This window comes from Gorilla gorilla, chromosome 14 (genome assembly GCF_029281585.2).
Source record: "Gorilla gorilla gorilla isolate KB3781 chromosome 14, NHGRI_mGorGor1-v2.1_pri, whole genome shotgun sequence".
Classification (NCBI taxonomy): Eukaryota; Metazoa; Chordata; class Mammalia; order Primates; family Hominidae; genus Gorilla; species Gorilla gorilla.
The window spans coordinates 97,005,790-97,025,478 of NC_073238.2; positions in this window are offsets into that span (position 1 = coordinate 97,005,790).

Sequence of the window (19,689 nt, forward strand, 5' to 3'; positions counted from 1 at the left end):
GCCTGCAGCATGGCCTACACTTCCTTCCTGAGTGTTTTGCTGGTGGCCTGAGAGCAGTATGGCGCCAACGGCACAGCCAGTGCTTGACCTAACAGGCCAGAGGACAAATCTTCAGTCCCATTCCCAACTCCCCAGGATTCAAGCACACCTCCCAAGAGTATTGAACTTAGATCTGTGCCCTGAGCTCGGGCAGGGGAGGAGCCTCCACTCTTAGAAAACACAGAAGAGTGTGCTGTAGGTTCGTGTACTGGTGCGGGAGCTGGTCATCCCTCACTATGCAAGACTGATCTGGGAAAAGGGTAGCCTGGTAGCCAGCCACAACTTCTTTCCCAGGGAAACCCATGGCCTGGAATATCGAGAATGGCTCCACAATCTGCTTCAGACATTTTGGGACAAACCCAGAAAGTCGAGCTTCCTCTTGTGGTAGATGTTGGAGAAAGACCCACTGGGTGGGAGGAGCACGAGCTGGGTATGCCTCACAGCAATCTGAGAAGCCAAAAACTCCAGGCCGTAGGCACCATCCCAGTTGCCTGGGGATCCACGGCACTTGACCCACTGCACCACCCACTAGCAGACACACTCCACAACCCACTCTGACTCCCGCAAGCACAGAAAACTTGTGGATACACAGGGAGTTAGGGGTCTCCAAGTGACCTAACCCTTGGCTTGCACTGCCCTTAAGGAAAGGGGAAGTGCAGTGTTTGAATCCTCCCCTTGGGACAAAGAAAACATGGGTGTGGTGTCAGTAGTTGAAGGAGATACCATCAAGAATAGACCTGGGAGAGAGACTACTTTCACCCTCTGCCTCCCCTCCCCAGAACACTGCTGTATATGCAGTGAAATTCGTAAGAGGCATGTGCAGTCAACATTGGACACCCAGATTCATAAAACAAGTACTTCTAGGCCTAAAAGACTTAGCCACACCACAATAGTGGAGGATTTCAACACCCTACTGACAGTGTTAGATCATCAAGGCAGAAATCTAATAAAGAAATTCTGGACTTAAAATTGACACTTGACCAATTGAACTTTTTCTACAGAATTGTCTACCAAACAATGATTTTATCAATTTTTTAAATTTATGAATAAATATCAATTTATCAATGATTTTATTATTACGCATTGTATGCATGTGTTGGAATATCATTCTGCATTCTATAAATATGTACAACTATCATGAGTCAATAAAAATAAAAGGATACACATATGCACAAATTAATGAAAGCAATAATAGTAACAATCGGATATCTAACTGGATGTTTTCCTGTATTTCTAGTATACATATCTCCTTTATGTAATAACTAAAATATTTTGGGTTAACTTTTTGTAGTATACAATAACGTGAGTGGCCTCTTACATGGAACAGTACAGGAGGTTAGAAAACTGCTTTTTATCAATAAGAATTGTTTATTTGGGCTCTTAAACTATTGAAAAGCTCTGCTAATGCAAATGAAGAACCAACAGCAGAAGAGGATAAGATTGTAAATTTTTATACTACTGAAAATGGAGAATATGATGGAAATTTATTGAAATAAATTTATTAAAATTTAAATACATTTCACAGTTTTAAACCAAATTAAATTCTAGGCAAGTAAATAAGACTGAAAATTTGTTGCTGTAACCTCTTCCAACACACATTGAAATAAATTTTTAACTCACCGTGAGAAATTTTCCACTAGATAATAAATACAAAACTAAATAGGAAACAGAAATAAGAAATAAATATTTAACTTCAAAATTGGTTAAATGTAACATTGTTTCTAAATAATCTACCTGTCGAGATCATCGTATATTTGCTCTTGGAAGTAATTTTGGAAAATGTGGTTTCAACATGATGAAATAAAGAATTCCCTGCCCCTTTATTATTCTTAAAATCAACCAGAATTGTAAGGAAAATCAGAAACAAAACCTCTTATCTTCAGATAAAACTTGTCACCAAAAATGAAAATGTATAAGGTTTAAGTATATTTTTAATCACTTGTTTTCTAACAAAAACTGAGCCAAAAATTTGAGGATCCTAAATAAGCAGAAAAGAATGATAAATGAGAAAATCCAATAGTAGTATCATAGAACAGATTGGCACTTGTTACCATTGTGTAATCTAGTAGGTTTGATGAAACAAGAAAATGAAAATAGGGGGACTAGGTTAAAACTCTGTTTAAAAGGGTAGTTTTATGTGGCATTCCTCATCCCAGCAGCCAATCTGCTCCTTCCAGGAGCACAGATTTTCAGAAAGTCTATTATCTGTAGACATTAAACTCCAGACTCTAGATTTAGCAACATCATGCACGTTTGAATGAATACTGGTATCAGGCATTACTGAATGTAAAGACTCCCAAGCTCTCTTCACCTTTCCAGCACCATAGAACTGACAGACAAAATTTTCCAGGTAAGAATTTCGCTGAGATTTTACTTAAGAGAAACTGTATCATATGGAGAAACTGCCTAAAAATAATGGTATAGGCAGATTCTCTGAGAAACCTAATGTCTCTCCCTTCAGTAAATTTTATTCTTTGAAAGTATTCTACATGCTTAGACAATTTCCAGTAAAAGTTTTAGGGACATTAAATACAAAAGGATAACAAAACATCACCCAAATTTTGAGGGAATCTCCCAATATGAAAGAATGACACTGGAAACTAACAAACACACACAAATTTTAAAAGGTAATTTATTGGGAACAGAAGTGAAGAAGCTAAAGAGCAATTCAAAGTAACTATATTCAGAAAGATAATAGAATAAATTGTACTCATGAAACAAGATCAAGAGACTTCCTTCAAAAAACAAAAATCAGAATACAAGGAATACCTTCTACAAACAAATAAATAATATTGCTGGTTCGGTAGGTAAATTTTTAAAATATTCCAAGACTGTAGAACAAAAATGAACAAATATGGAAAATAAGGACAGAATTGTATAAAATTAAATGGTTAATTCATATGATCAACATTTAACCTAATAAAAGTTTCAGAATGATAAATGAAGAAAAATTACAGAAGACAAATTATTCAATAAACAAAAGTGTAAACGGCAGTTTCTGGCACTTTGTTCCATAAAAAATTGCCCTCTGGATGTGTAGCACAATTAATTAAAAACACAACCACAGTGAGATAAATATCTTCATTTAATGTCAAAGCACCTTCTTAATAAAGAGTATCCACTGGAAAATACAACTAACATAAAATTAGCAGGCATAAAATAGCATTAAAGTTCTCAATAGCCAATGTAATGTAGAAAACAATAATGATGAGTCAAAATTCAGACAATTTAAAATGATAGTTTATTAAAAATTTGTATTTACCATAATATAAAGTTAATTGATAATTTCCAAAATTTAAGAGTCAACAGAAATCAGTTTACTAATAGTGTTTTACCCAGGATATCTTTTTTCTTTTTACATTCTATGTTGCATACTTGATCCATAGATCCCAGGTCTGCCTCTTTTCTGCTTTTTAATTTTGTTACATCTTCAATTTTCTTCCTCAAATAAGATGCATTGGGAATATGCTTTTTGAGACTTCACTTGTTTAAATATTTTTCACCACTCATATTTTTTTAAGAGTTTGGCTGGGAACAGAAACAGCTAAAAAGTGTGAAAATGATGACGGAAGAGCATGTGATTTCAGTTTCTTAAAAGAAATTGTTTAGCTCTCTTTGATTGACTTAACTATGATTGTATAGCAGGTTAATACAAAATAACAATTACAATTGAAATACAATGTTAAATGCTTTCACCATGTTGGCCAGGCTGATCTGAAACTCCTGACCTCAAGTGATCCTCCTGTCTTGGCCTCCAGAAGTGCTGGGATTACATTCATAATCCCTGAATATCTGGAGTTGTAGAAAATGCTTCCACTGGTATGCTATATCAAATTGCATGGTGGCATAAATATTAACTAAAAATGTACTATTTTACTTTAAGTTAAACCATTAGTCCAATTTTCTATATGGAAACAATGGGAAAACATGATGCTCCCACTTCAATATGAAAGTAATACTAACAGAAAAATTTAATTGTTTATTCTTTTAGAAATTTTTTTTTGAAAAGTAAGTTCTCAGCAACTGCAATCTGTGCAGATTGTACAGTGGTAAGCAAACCTTTCATAATCCCTGAATATCTGGAGTTATAGAAAATGCTTCCACTGCTATGATATATCATATTGCATGGTGGCAACTTATTGATGCAAGGACAGGACACTCTAATATTTGTTTATTTTTCTCCTTGAGTTATTAGTTTTAACTTTTGAAGAGTGACAGTGTGCAGTAGGTGGCTATTAAAAGTTCTATGGAAATAAATAAATGATTTAGTTAGGTCTCAGAGTGTTTTCAAAACCACAATAGAAAAGAAAAATGCTAGTCACATGTCATCACTTGAATTCAGTCCCATTGGAAGGCTCTTGCCTTTGCTTCTATTATTAGTGCAGGAAAAATTCTCTACTTATTTAACTACAGGGTAGGCAGATTAGTCCTTAAAGATGCCAAGTCCTAATCTCCAGCACCTGTGCCTCTATGGAAAAGGAGTTTTTGCAGAAGGAATAAAGGTTAAGAATTTTTAGATGAAAAGATTATACTGAATTATCTAAATAGACTCAATTTAATTTCATGAGTTCTAAAAAGTAGAAGCCTCTTGCTGCTGGAAAGATCCAGAGAGATGGCCGTATAAGAACTCGACCTAGTGTTGCTAGCTTTGGAGATGGAGAAAGCTGGCCAGGATCCAAGGAATGTAGGTATCTTCTAGAAACTAGTAAGGGAATAAATTTACCCTTGAGTTTCTGGAAATAAGGGTAACTATGCTGTAACAAAGATTTTAACCCTTTGAGACCCATATCAGACTTTTGACCTATAGAACGTAAGATAATAAATTTAAATTGATTTATGCTACTTAATTAGTGAAACTTTGTTACAGCAATCAAATAAACTACTACAAACTACTTTGAGACTGTTATAATATAATCATACATAATACATTTAATATTTCATGTGTTTTTCTCTTAAGTCTCAGAAAAGAAGAATATATACATTATTGGGCAACTATATTATATTACTCAGGCTGATGAATATCACTGCTATTATAGAAATTTTTAAAGTTACTTTGAATTTTACTTCCAGCTATAGTATACTAGCACACCAATGTTCCTGCTGAAACATCTAGAAGAGCTGAACAAATTACAAAATAAAGTATCTGTAGGCACTGCAGATCTGCTAAGCCAGATGGACCTTGGAGAGCCAATATCCTAGAGGGAAAAGAAAGTCAACAAGTGAGCCAAAACTTTTATGTCATTCATCTCTTCCTGAGGCATTTTCTCATTAATGTTTGATGCGGTTAGAGAAGCTGAGAAGCCATTTAAAAAGTCAATTGCTAAGAGAGATAATGAGTAATGTTGGTTCAATTTTTCAGGGCTGGGAAGTAAAAAGATGGAATATAAGGCTAGAAGAAAACCAGGGCATGAGGAGTCAAGATTCCCAAGGGAATCTCCAGGAATTCAGCCTGGTGTCATATGCTACTTTTCAGTGCTTAGGTGGGGTCTCTGTGTGGGTGCTCCAACCCCACATTTCCCTCCACACTGCCTTGGTAGAGGTTCTCCATGAGGGCTGTGCCCCTGCAGCAGACTTCTGGTTGAGTATCCAGGCTTTTCCATCCGTTCTCTGAAATCTAGGCAAAAACCGCCAAGCTTCAATTCTTCCACTCTGTGCACCTACAGGTTCGACGCCATGTAAAAGCCACCAAGGCTTATGGCTTGCACTCTCTGAAGCAGTGGATGAGCTGTAGCTGAGCCCCTTTGAATCATGGCTGGAGCTGGAGTGGCTGGGATGTAGGAAGCAGTGTCCTAAGGCTACACTGAGCAGCAGTGCCCTGGGACTGTTTCACAAAACTTAAAGTATAATAAAAAAATAAATAAATAAAAAAATAAACAAAACCATTCTTCTCTCCTAGGCCTGTGATGGGAGGAACTGTGATGAGAAGGTCTCTGAAATGCTTTCAAGGCCTTTTTCCTACTCTCTTGGCTAATAGTATTTGCCTTCTTTTTAGTTATGCAAATTTATGCAACCTGCTTGAATTCCTCCCCTGAAAATTGGTTTTCTTTTCTAGAGATGGCCTGGCTACAAATTTTCCAACCTTTTATGCTCTGCTTCCCTGTTTTACATAAGCTCCAGTTTCAGGTCATTTCTTTGTTCGTGCATATAAGCAGAGGTTGTTTAAAGCAGCCAGGCTACATCTTGAATGCTTTGCTGCTTATAAATTTCTTACACCAGATACCCTAAATTGTCACTGTCATGTTCACAGTTCCACAGATCCCTAGGGAAGGGGCACAATGCCTCCAACTTCTTTGTTAACGGATATCAAAAATGACCTTTTATCCAGTTCCCATTAAGTTCCTCATCTCCATCTGAGACCACCTCAGGCTGGACTTCATTGTCCATATCACTGTCAGCATTTTGGTCACAACAATTTAACAAGTCTCTAGGAAGTTCCAAATTTTCCCTCATCTTCCTGTCTTCTTCTGAGCCCTCCACACTCTTCCACCCTCTGCCTATCACCCAGTTCCAAAGCTGCTTCCACATTTTCAGGTATCTTTAAAGCAATGCCGCTCTGCTCAGTACCAATTTTCTTAGTACAGTCTCATATTGCTATAAATACCTGAGACTGCATAATTTATAAAGAAAACTGGTTTAATTGGCTCACAGTTCGGCAGGCTGCACATTAAGCAAGGCAGCATCAACTCAGCTTCTGGGGAGGCTTCAAGAAACCTACAACCATGATGAAAGGCAAAGAGGGACAGAATACCTCACATGGCCAGAGCAGGAGGAAGAAAGAGTAGGGGAAGGTGCCACACACTTTTGAACAACCAGATCTCACAAGAACTCAGAACAGTGCCAAGGGGTAACTCCTCCCCAGCAATCCAATCACCTCCGACCAGACCCCACCTCCAAAACTGGGGATACAATTTGACATGGGATTTGGTGGGCATGCAGATCCAAGCCATATCAAATATCTTCTTTATTAGTTCTATAAGTTCATTTATATGTTTATTGTTCTAATCAGAAAAAGGTTCAAATTTAATAGTATAGATATTTATAAACTTTGAATATGGGTTCATTGAAGTAGAAATTTTTTATTAAACACCCTGGTACAAAACAGAGTTTTGCTCATTCTCTGTTATTTGGGAGTTAAATTCTTTTGATGTAAATTTTTTTCTCCTAATCTAGGCAATTGATGATGATAACATGAAATAAGAACATATTTTCAGTTATAATTTTGTGTAAAAAGGGTCTTTAGAGATATGAACAAAATCAGAAAATATGTTTTGCTTATTCCAATTTTACTCTATTTCAAAAACTGTTTAATAGGTGAAATTTAAAAGCAACATTAATGCATGCTTAAAACAGCACATTGTACTTCATAAGTATATACAATTATAATTTTTCAGCAAAATACTATAACTGATAAATTATAATTAATAACAGCAAAATTTAAATTTAAAAAATTCAAGTATTTATTTGCCTCATAAACTAGCTTCAACTAAATTAGAATAAAACTTGATGTTTATGATTCTATAAAGGAACCACATGCTTTGATAGATTTAATATTGTTTTCCTGCATATATGGATATTTATTTGCTATAAAATGTATAGGATAAAATTGTCATCATGACCTTAACAGCCTCAAATCTATACACATAATTTAAACATTTGTTATAATGATGAATAATTATATTATTAAATAGATTTATTTTTGAAATATAAGGATTACTGAATTAAGTTAAAATAATGCTTATACTTTGATATAATAATCATGAAGAAAGTAGAAGCTATTTTATTTTGTTAAAGTGAAGATATTTACTCCTTCTAGTTCAGCTTCACCAATTCCAGCAACATACGCCTGAAAAGGCACAAGAAAACTAAAATTAGATCTTTTCTGCTCCAACAGGGATAGTGAGACAGTTATTCTGATTCCTGGTTAATTAGGTTTGCAAACAAGTAAAGAGTCCTAAGTGACATATCAATTTCTCAGTAGTGCATTACTGAGGAGACATTTCTATTTTGTTTATTTGTTTGTTTGTTTGTTTGTTTTGAGACGGAGTCTCATTGTGTTGCCCAGGCTGGAGTGCAGTGGTGTGATCTTGGCTTGCTGCAACCTCCACCTCCAGGGTTCAAGTGATTCTCCTGCCTCAGCCTCCTGAGTAGCTGGAACTACAGGCACATGCCACCAGGCCTGTCTAATTTTTTGTATTTTTTTTGTAGAGATGGGGTTTCACTGTGTTAGCCAGGATGGTCTCTATCTCCTGACCTCATGATCTGCCCGCCTCGGCCTCCCCAAGTGCTGGGATTACAGGCGTGAGCCACCGTGCCCAGCCGACATTTCTGTTTATAATAAAGTGTTAAATAGGAGTAGGCATTATTCCCCATTTCTGCGCTAAAAGGGAAAGTGTTTTTATTTCACTGGAAAGGGTGGTATTTGCTGTAAAATAATCGTTTCATACTCTTTATTACATTGAGTGTTTTCTTCTATTCCTTTTTTGTGAAAAAAATTTTCCCATGAAATAATAGCATATTTTATCAAATTATTTTCAATATTATATACTATGTCTCTTTTACCCTGTTAACAGTGCAAATTATATGAAATTGTTGAATTTTTAGATGCTAAATCAACTTTTATTCTTACAATCAACCATAAAATGAGCATTACATTATCATTTTTATCCATTGTCTAGATTCAGAATACTGAGATTTCTTTACTGTTTTTGCACCTACGCTTATCAGAAGTAATAGCTAGTGATATTCCTCTGTATGTCCCTGACTGGTTTTGGCAAAAAGGGAATGATGATCTTTTAAAAATATTTAGTATTGTTATATGCATAAAACTTTTGTTTGATTAAAAAGTAAAGAATTTGAGTTTTTTTAAGTGAGATGTACAGATTCAATTTTATTTTTTAGTGCCTAAGATGCTGAATATGATGCTCTCTTTTACAATCTTAATATTGGTAACTTGTGCTTGGTTTTGCTTATTTGCAAATTTTTTTTTCAGTTTCCCTTAAAGTATTACAACTCTGATTATTGACATTTTTATTGTCTAATTTCTTTGCCAAATTTGTATTTATTGGATGTATTGATAATTATATTGAAATTATAAAAACTATTGATCTGATTGTAGGTTTGTGTTATGTCTTCTAATTCTCTCAGTGTTTCCTTTATATATGTTGTAGTCATACTATCATGTACATATATTTCTAAAATGACCATTTTATTATTCTGAAATAATCCACTTTTATCTAATTGCATTTTTCAGAAAATCTACTATGTTTAATAACAGCTAAGTAAGATTTCTTTTGTTAGTGTTTCTATAACTTTTTTATATTATTTGCTCTGTCTTTCTATATAAAGTGTTCCTTTTATGCATCATATAGTTGAATTTTGTTTTTATCTTATCTGACATTTTTAAAAACTGTAATATGTGACCTGCTATGGTCAGAATGTTTTTGTACCCTCCAAATTCAACCCTTTAGGGGTTGAAATTCTATCCTGTAAGGTCATGGTATTCAGAGGTGAAGTCTTTTGGAAGGTGATCAGGTCATGCGGGTGGAGCCCTCATGAGTAGGATTAGTGCCCTGACACAAACATTGAGAAGGCCCACTCCTATGAACCAGTCAATGGGCCCACAACCAGACACAGAGTCTCCCTGCACCTGGATCATGGATTTCTCAGCCTACAGAAATGTGATAATAAAATTCTGGTGCTTTATAAGCTACCTAGTTTATGATGCTTTGGTATAGCAGTTTGAGTAAACTAAAAAAAGATCCGTTCTTTTTCAAAGTAATTACTGACATTCGCGATTCACATCTAGCATCTTCCTTTGAATATTTTCTTTTATTTTGATCTGTCTTGCTATACTTTAAGTTGTTGTTTTTGTTTCCTATTTTCTATTACATTGTTATTATTTCATTTTATTTTTGTTAGTTATACATTCTCTTTACAATTCATTGACTATGCTAGAGATTAAAATGTGCATCCTAGACTTACTAAAATCTTATAAAAATGAATAACTTTATGCTTTTCAGAGAAATGCAAGAATCTTCAAGTACATTAACTCACATTTTGTTATGGATCACAGGCTGTTTGGCTCCCTATATAATGGAACTTGACACAAGGCCAAGTAGATTTCCCAGACAAGGCTCTATTTTGGGGCTTGTGCTCGAGTACAAGGAAAAACTCAGAGGTGCAAGAATTTTCCAGCTGGCTCCCCAAAAACAGCCCTAGTGAAAGTATGGAATTTAACATCAGGGGTAGGGTATGCAGGCTGGGTTGGGCAAAAGACATGAGGCGTGGGGTATGCAGGTCATCATATCTGGTTGTGATAGTTATATTGAGTGATGTAACTATAGTGTTATAAAGGGCCACCTAGTTGTTCGGCCTGTGGCAAAAAGGCTATAAATCAATTGCTCAGCATTCCTTCCCTTGTTGGAACATTCCACAATCTTGATTTGATATTTGAATTGCCTAAAGCCAGTTTCTGGAATTCTTTAAGTAAAAGCCATATTTACACATTATGAGAGCAGAGAAGAACCATACATAATGACTACTTTCTTGGCATGACTATTAGCAGATATGGAATCAGTGAGGTAGTGGTCAATAGTGAGCTTTGTGATCAATAGGAGTGCATGAAAGAATCAGTGAGCTTTGTGATCAATAGGAGTGCATGAAAGAATGTTCTACTGGGGGTGAACTGAAGCTAAGCCCTGTCCCTAATCTTTCTCCTTCTCATTCACCCCTGGGAGATTTTATTCTCCTTATTATTTTTTTCTTTGTTAAATGGAGTCTTGTTCTGTCACCCAGGCTGGTGTGCAGTGGTGCAATCTTGGCTCACTGCAACCTCTGCCTCCTGGGTTCAAGTGATTCTTGTGCCTCATCCTCCCAAGTAGCTGCGATTACAGGCGTGCACCACCAGGTCTGGCTAATTTTTGTATTTTTAGTAGAGACGGGGTTTTTCCATGTTGGCCAGTCTGGTCTTGAACTCCTGACCTCAAGTGATCTGCCCGCCTCAGTCTCCCAAAGTGTTGGGATTACAGGTGTGTGCCGCTGAGTCCAGCCGTTCCTCACTCTTAAGGAGAAAAGACAGTGGTCTTGTCTTTCACAGCTGCTTCCTGCTGGCCAGGATTGTCATCCCACCTAATTTTGGAGGTCACACAAAAAAATCTCTTGTTGACTGATTTAATGTTTTATAGGGACTTCATTCCTCCTGGGATGGAAGGGGTTGGAATCCCTGCATCACCATCAGCTTGATGTAAAGTATTGAAGCCTAAAAGACAAACTTTAATCATCTGTACCTCTGCTGAGTATAAAAAATAATTATTTTAAAAATTGAATAACACCCAGAAATAGTTAATAAAATATTTAAGCTCAGTTTAACAATGCATATTACAACCGATCAGGCTGGGAGCGGTGGCTCATGCCTATAATCCCAGCATTTTGGGAGGCCAAGGTGGGTGGATCACCTGAGGTCGGGAGTTCAAGACCAGCCTGACCAATATGGAGAAACCCATTTTCTACTAAACAAACAAAATTAGCTGGCCATGGTGGTGCAGGCCTATAATCCTAGCTACTCGGGAGGCTGAGGCAGTGGAATCACTTGAACCTGGGAGGTGGAGGTTGCTGTGAGCCAAGATTGCACCATTGCACTCCAGCCTGGGCAACAAGAGCGAAAACTTCATCTCAAAAATTTTAAAAAAAGGAACAGATCAGATGCTATTTGGAAGCTAAGTGAATAGGCTGGAAAATCAGACTCCTGTTGCCTGCAATATGAAGCTAAGAGTTTTAATAAGAGGCATTTCTATGGGGACAGATGAAAAACAAATGTTAAAGGTGGACATAACATATTTAGAAGTTAGATTGAAAGCATCTTTAGTTATAGAAGAGGAGGGTGATGACAATGTCCATGTTTTTCTCGCCTCTATTATCAAGAATAAGTTCAGCTTTCAGAGCCTCAGGAAAATGATAGTAACAATTTCATTAAGTGAGAAAAATAGAATACTTGTAACCTGGAAACATTTCACAATCCAGTTAGTAAATAATATAAAACATTAAGAAACAACGGGAAACACTAGACTCTAATAACAGATGTAGTACAGTCTTTATCCAGTCTCTAGTTTTTATCAAAGACAAATCATGGTAGAACCAATTTATTTGGAAAGTAAGTTATAGTCTTATTACACTTAGCCTCATTATTTGCATAAATTGCAGCAGCAATAATTATTTTCCATATAGCCTTTCTCTCTGTTTTTTTTTAATTGGCTTTGCTGGAACATTGTTTCATAAGGAATCTTTATAAATATTAGACTTTATAAAGCCTGAGCCCAGCCACAGATTTATCTGTGTCTCTAAATAGCTGTATAAATTAGGTGAATTTCTCTCCCCATGAGGTCCCAAGGTAACCTGGGACTCCTTGATCTATCAGAAAGTGGCATTCTTTACTTGTCACAGGTCAGAAATTTTGTACAGGACTGTGTAGACAAGGTATGAGGCCAGTTTCTCCAAGAGGTTTTTATCAGCTTTATAAGCCCACCTCAATTTTTTCAAAGCAGTCTGAAAGCATGCCATTTCAGTCAAAGCCTTAGTAGAAGCTCCAACTGCCTCGTTACAAAATAAAATATATTATTTTTGTATTTATGCAAACAACTATATTGCCATAAGTTAAGAATATTCACAGATAGTTTTAACACTCTGGATAAATCAGGTAGAGAGAAGGAAACATGCTCCACATTTTGCTTATGGAAGTATTTTACTCCATTTTTAAAAGCTGTAAATAATTTAAAAGGCAAAAATTTTATTTATTCTGAAAAGAAACAGAATCAATAACGTTTTAAGAAAAAGAGGTCATAAAAATATCATATCAATCTTCTTTCAGTTTAGTTCATGCAATTTACTCCTGCTCTGCTTGATATTTATGAATACATGAACTTTCTGAGACAGTCTTGGAAGCTTTTCCTTCTATTCTAATGTAACAATCTCTGAAGTTATCAGAGACCTGTATTCAAGAGTACGTTTTTGAGTGCTAACACTCATTATACATTGCCTTTTGAAAAGATCAAAATGAAACAACAATTGCCTGTGGATGACAAAAGTCAGAACAGCCTCAGTTAAAGACACAATCAATGAGAAAATCTGATCATCTCTGTGGCACACAATAATTTAACAAAACAATTATAATTATTATTAATATATACTGAGACTTATCAGAATTATAAAAATCTAGTATAATTTTGGAATATATATTAGTAACATATTTATATAATTATAATTTAAAGACAGTTAAACACCATTTTATATTTCACAATGTTTTCTGTATTTTTTTTTTTTTTGAGACGGAGTTTTGGTCTTGTTGCCCAGTCTGGAGTGCAATGGCGCGATCTCAGCTCACCACAACCTCTGCCTCCTGGGTTCAAGTGATTCTCCTGCCTCAGCCTCCCAAGTAGCTGGGATTATAGACATGCACCACCAGACCCAGCTAATTTTGTATTTTTAGTAGAGGTGGGTTTTCTCCATGTTGGTCAGGCTGGTCTTGAACTCCTGACCTTGGGTGATCAGCCTGCCCCAGCCTCCCAAAGTGCTGGGATTATAGGTGTGAGCCATGGTGCCAGCCTCTGTATGGTTTTAATCCACCAAATAAGCCTAACATGCCTTTTTTTGACTTCAGAAGAGCTAATACTTAATTTCATACTGGAAAGTTTGTCAAACATCAAAAGTTTTAAAACACTTGATATCACAAAATAAAATTCCAGTTTACTATTAGTCATTTAATTGGCCAAAATGGTAACTAAAATTTTTTTAAATGAAAAACATTTACTCATTGATAAAGGAGAGACCCAAGCTTCCAAACAACAAGACCCAATCGAGACAGCAGGAGGCCAGTTGAATCTATCTGTTCTCTGTCCTTTCTTTTTTTTATAGTTTATTTAAAAGACAGACAAAAATTTTCATTATTTTTAATATTAGCCAAAAATCTTGTTAAAAATAAACAAATGTATCCAATTTTAATTAGTTTAACCATAAGGTAATATTTCATAATCTATATAACCCTTTACACTTTTCATAAAAAAGTAGATTAATGCTTCACAAGAACCCTGTTTTCAGGTACAGGGGCCCAGATTCTGGGCCAGCATTAGTCTGCTTTGTATATTAATGTTCATCCCATAGAAAAACTGAATAATCCCCTTCAAATTCTTGCCAACTTGCTCAAACACAGACCTTCTTTTACAAGATTAATCTTTTATAAATTTTTATGGCTTCCTTAAACCTTCACTATTATCCTTTTAAAAAAGAAACTTAAAACATCCTGAAAACCTCCAAATGAGACAAAATTATTTTCTCTTTAAAAACTCATATTCCTCATGACTCTTTATAACATTTTAGCAAAAACACATAATTTTTATTTTAGTTAAAAACCTAGGAGAGAAGCAATTTTAATGATGTACCAGGGGCAGAGGCTAGGACACAGGACAGAACTGTAGATAATATCTGACTGTTTCCAACATACGTAGGGGGCATGGCTCATTCCACATGTCCCCAGGCCATACTAGAACCTAATGGCTCTTGAGCAGGTAAGATGAACAGTTATCAAAAGTTACAGAAGCAGTTTATAGCCTTAAAGCATTTAGCAAGACATTGTCTGAATTGCCTAATTTATACCAAATGTCTAAATTTTGATGATATTTTTATTTCAATTTACCAACAGTCTTTAATACTGTCTTTATTTACCAGAGATTACTAAAGTTATGTCAACTAAAAGATGTTAAAGTTTCTATTTTTCAGACAGAATATTTAACTGCTTCTTTTTAAGCTAATTAATTAGAGATCTTTTATATACTTCGGTAGTAAAACATCACATACATAACACCTATAAATACTCAGAAAACAGACAGAAGTAGATTTGGTAGAGTTATAAGATTCTTCCCTTGACAGTTTTTAAGATTTTTTTTTCAATTTTAGACTATGTACTCTCTTGATTACCCTTTCCCGAATTAAAAAATTGTTAGCTAGGCAACTCCAAATTTGCATTTCTGAAGGCACAGCTCAAGTAAAACAAGATCGAGAATTTATATTTTACTTAAACCAAAATACGTGAGTAAAAGTTCAGGTGAGATGGCCAGGAACAGCACACATCCTCACATGTGGAGATTTCTTTAAAGACGTCAATTTTTAAATTTGATTATTGGCTTTAGGGTGGAGCCTTTTCAGAAACAGGGCCAAGAAAGCATGCAGTTACAATGGCCTAATTGGAAGGCACCGGTAGAAAGCAGGACAGAACCCCCAAAATAAATGATCTCATTTTTACACTGAATCCTGGGTCCCCTCAAAGAAGGAAATGCTGTGAGACAACAAATGTTACACTGCTGTTGGACAGTGCAGAATTTTCATGGTTCATTTTATTGTAAGGACATTTCTCCAAGGCTGCTAGACAATGCATGCCACTTAGCTTCTTCTGTAATCAGCCCATTTCATATCTTTTAGGTACCTTAAGAGCGGTATTTTTCTTCTTTAAATGTGAAAAAAGGAGTATCACCCTGTAGTAATAATCACTCACTTTAAGCAACTGCTATTAGCCATTTAAAAAAGTATATCTCTCATTTAGCTACTACACATTATGATAATTTTTTTTAAATGCAAAGTAATTTTTGGCTCCCCTAAAAGTCAAAAAGATTAGGTACGAGAGGAAAAAGTGACAGATAGGGATACATAAAAAATCAGGCAGAATTCCCCAGACTGAGAAGATTTTATAGAAGGAGAACAGGGGCTTTAAAGCAATATCTGTATACATGTAGCCCAAATATCAGCCTTAATTAAGTTGACTTTTAACCACAGATCTCTCATAAGAAAAATGCTTTAAAATGTTTTATTACCAGATTTTAACCAGGGCAAACAGGTGATATTTCTGGATTTTGAATTTTTTTTTTCTAACCAAAGGTAACCTCCCATGTCAACTTAATAAGCCTTAAATAAGGTTATGACTTCACCACTGGTGCATGAGGTATTTTTAGAGGTGGCAAACAGTTTTTACAAGATTTAGAATCTCCCTAAAGGTAGCTCAGAGAAAGAAAATTAAAGTCAGGAAGTCAGAATTAGTTCATGGAGAGGAAAAGAATCAATAAATGACAAAGGTCGTGCAAATATCAAACCAGAAAGCACCCATCACTTAAGCCACGGATTGAACCCAAACCTCCGTAATGAAAGGGGAAAGCCCTAGCCACTGAATCACAGCATAGGGCAGTTGTCACTAGATTTTCCAGAAGCAATTTACAGCAGGCAGTTTTGAGCTTGCAATAGACTTTGACTGCTTAAGAGAATGTTTAAGGCTAGCCATGACATTATCATGTGTCCTTTCAGACTGACTGCCTGACATGAACCCCAAAATTCCCATACTCTGGATTGTGGAGATCAAGAGACAGTACTTCCACATGGCCACCAAGTCAAGTTCTCAAGCACATAAAACAAGACGAGAAGGAAACTTCATCCAGTTTTTCTTTCAGGGCCCTGCAGCAAAGTTTTTACCCAACTAATGGGTTGGGCTGGCTCAAACAGTTGGCTTATAGGTATCCTAGGCTTATATTCTATTTTCTCTTACCCCTCTCCATGACAGAGTGACACAGAAAGACAAATTCATAGCACAAGGTACACTCATTCAATACAGCCTAAGGCTAATCTCATAAATCCTTTTTCCCATTAATGGAAACCTTGCAGAGGAGACAAACAGTAATTTTTATCGTTTTCTCATCTGGTTTGCACTGAGACTGAGAGGCCAGAGCCTGACTGGTAAGAAATGTTAACCTCTTTGCTAACATGCTAGGTTTTGGGGTTCTCTTTCTCTGCAGCTTTCAGAAGAGCAGAGTGGGATTTGGGGTTTTTTTTTTGTTTTTGAGACGGAATTTTGGTCTTGTCACTCTGGCTGGAGTGCAATGGCACGATCTCGGCTCACTGCAACCTCTGCCTCTGGGATTCAAGTGATTCTCCTGCTTCAGCCTCCCGAGTAGCTGGGATTACAGGCTCCCGCCACCATGCCTGGCTAATTTTTGTATTTTCAGTAGAGATGGGGTTTCACCATGTTGGCCAGGCTGGTCTCGAACTCCTGACCTCAGGTGATCCGCCCACCTCAGCTTCCCAAAGTGCTGGAATTATGGGCGTGAGCCACTGCGCGCAGCTCAGAGTGGGTTTTGATGACCCTGTTCACTGTGCCATCATTGTGGTGGCCAAACCACATTACAAAAGAAAATCATCCTTTTCTATTTCACAGAACCATAAGCAAAAGCCCCTTATTTTTGAAAGATGTCCCCCAACAGGCTGCATGAGGAAATAAGATGTTAAATTAAACCTACAAAAAGAAAAAAATTGATTGGGACCTGAACAACGCAAACGTCCCACCCGTGTGCTGTCAACTCTCTCCTCACACAGACAGCACCCAGAGTCCATAGGTACACATGCTGAAACAGGCAAACAACAGAAAAGCCCACAGCCTTCCCTTCCCCTTCTCATCCCTTGTGGGGAAGGGAAGGCCAGTGGAGAAGTACTTAGAAGACAAAGGAGATGAACAGAGTTTCCCATGAGACCATGGGGTGATCAGTCCTGGGAGTTAGCTGTTTCCACCCATTTTACACAAATTCTGTTCAGGATGAACGAATCAGCTGTTTCTATCCATCCCACGGGATGCCTATTCAGGTAAAGACAATGAAGTTAATGAAAATGGAGGAAGGCAAGAAGGAATAAAGAAGAAGGATAAAGAAAGACACAACAAATAAGGGACAGGAAGGGAGGCAAAGCTTTGTCTGGGAGATGGCAAAGAGTCTTCAGAAAGCGGGAAGAAAACTCACTTGTCCCAGCGATAGTGAATCAAAGATTCAGTGTCAGCCTGAAAGGCATCACACCCAGCCCCCTGCTGACTCATAAGCCTCTCCTTCAGGGAAGGAAAATGTCTCTGGTGTTCTTGCTGCAGTGGCCAGAGAATCTGTTACAGGCTCACAGGCTCTTAGGATCTCCATGTAATGGAAATTAACGTGGGGACAAATTGATTTCCCAGACAAGGCTGTATTTCAGGACTTGTGCTTGATGGTAAGGGAGGAAATGGAAATGCAAGAATTTTCCAGCTGGCTCTGTGAAAAAAGCCAGTAGGAAGTATTTTTGTGTGTGCAGTGGCGTGAACAGGGCTCACTGTAGCCTCGTCCTCCTGGGCTCAAGGGATGCTCCCATTACAGCCTCCTGAATAGCTAGGACTACAGGCAAGCACCACCATGCCCTGCTAATTTTTGTGTTTTTTGTAGAGGTAGGGTTTGCCATGTTGCCTAGGCTGGTCTTGAACTCCTGAGTTCAAGCGATCCACCAGCCTCAGCCTGGCAAAGTGCTGGATTACAGGTATTAGCCACCAGGCTCAGACTAAATAGAGATATTTTATTAAGCAAAGCATCAGAATTGATATCAGAGGTAGGGTATGCAATACAGGCTGGGATGGGCAAGTCCATGAGGGATAGGGTATTCAGGTCACATATCTGGTTGTGATGGTATCTTGAGTAATGGGCCACCTGGTGGTCTGGCCCTTGGCAACAAGGCTGTAAATCAATTGTTCAGCATTCCTTCCCTGGTTGGGACATCCCACAACCTTGGTTTGGTATTTGAATTGCTTAAGGCCATTTCTGGAATTTTTAAAGTAAAAGGTATGGTTACACATTATGAGAGCACAAAAGAGCAGTATAGAATGGCTATTTTCTTTATAGAATGACTATTAGTGAGTATGGCATCAGTGAGGCAGTGTTGTGGGTTTTGTGATCAGTGGGGACACATGAAGGAATGCTCTAGTAGGGTGAGTTGAAGCCAAGACTAATCCCCATTCTGTCTCAATTCCTCCACTACAATTTGTGTGTTTTCTTATATATTTAGAGCCCCAAATAATACAATAAGTGTTATTTTGAATTTACTTGAACATTTTACTTTTTCCTATACCATTTGCTTCACCTTATGTTTCTGTGTTTTCATCTGGCATTAGTTATTCTACCTGAAGAACTGCTTTCCAATAGTACATTTCTGGTATGTCTTCTGACAATATGTTTGCAGTGTTTTCCTGGAAATATCTTTGTTTTGTTTTCTTTACTGAGGAATATATGCGGAAGTTTACAAATTTTAGGTTGATGGTGATTTTCTTTCAAATGCCTAATAATATGTCTTCTAGCTTCCATTATTCTTCATGAAAATTAAGCAGTCTTATTTTTGTTCATTTAAAACTCTTTTTCCTTATCTACTTTGTCTTTGGCTTCTAACAGTTTTAACATGATGTGACCAGGTATTTTTTTTTCATTTATTCTTTGTAGGTTTATATTGCTTCTGGAAACTCTATTATGTTTTCTGTTTTGGTAAATTATTAGCAATTATTTTTAAAAATATTGCATCTGTGACATTATCTTCTGTAACTTCAACTATACATCATACAATGCATCTGTCTATCTATCTATATGAACACACACGTCTTTATAATATATAACTACAATCATGTACCACGTAAGAACGTATTGGTTGATCACATACAGAATTGTAGGCCTACAAGATTATAATGCTATAATTTTACTGTACCTGTTCTAGGTTTAGATATATTTAGATACACAAATACTTACAATCATGTTACAGTTGCCTACAGTATTTAGTATAGTAACATGCTTT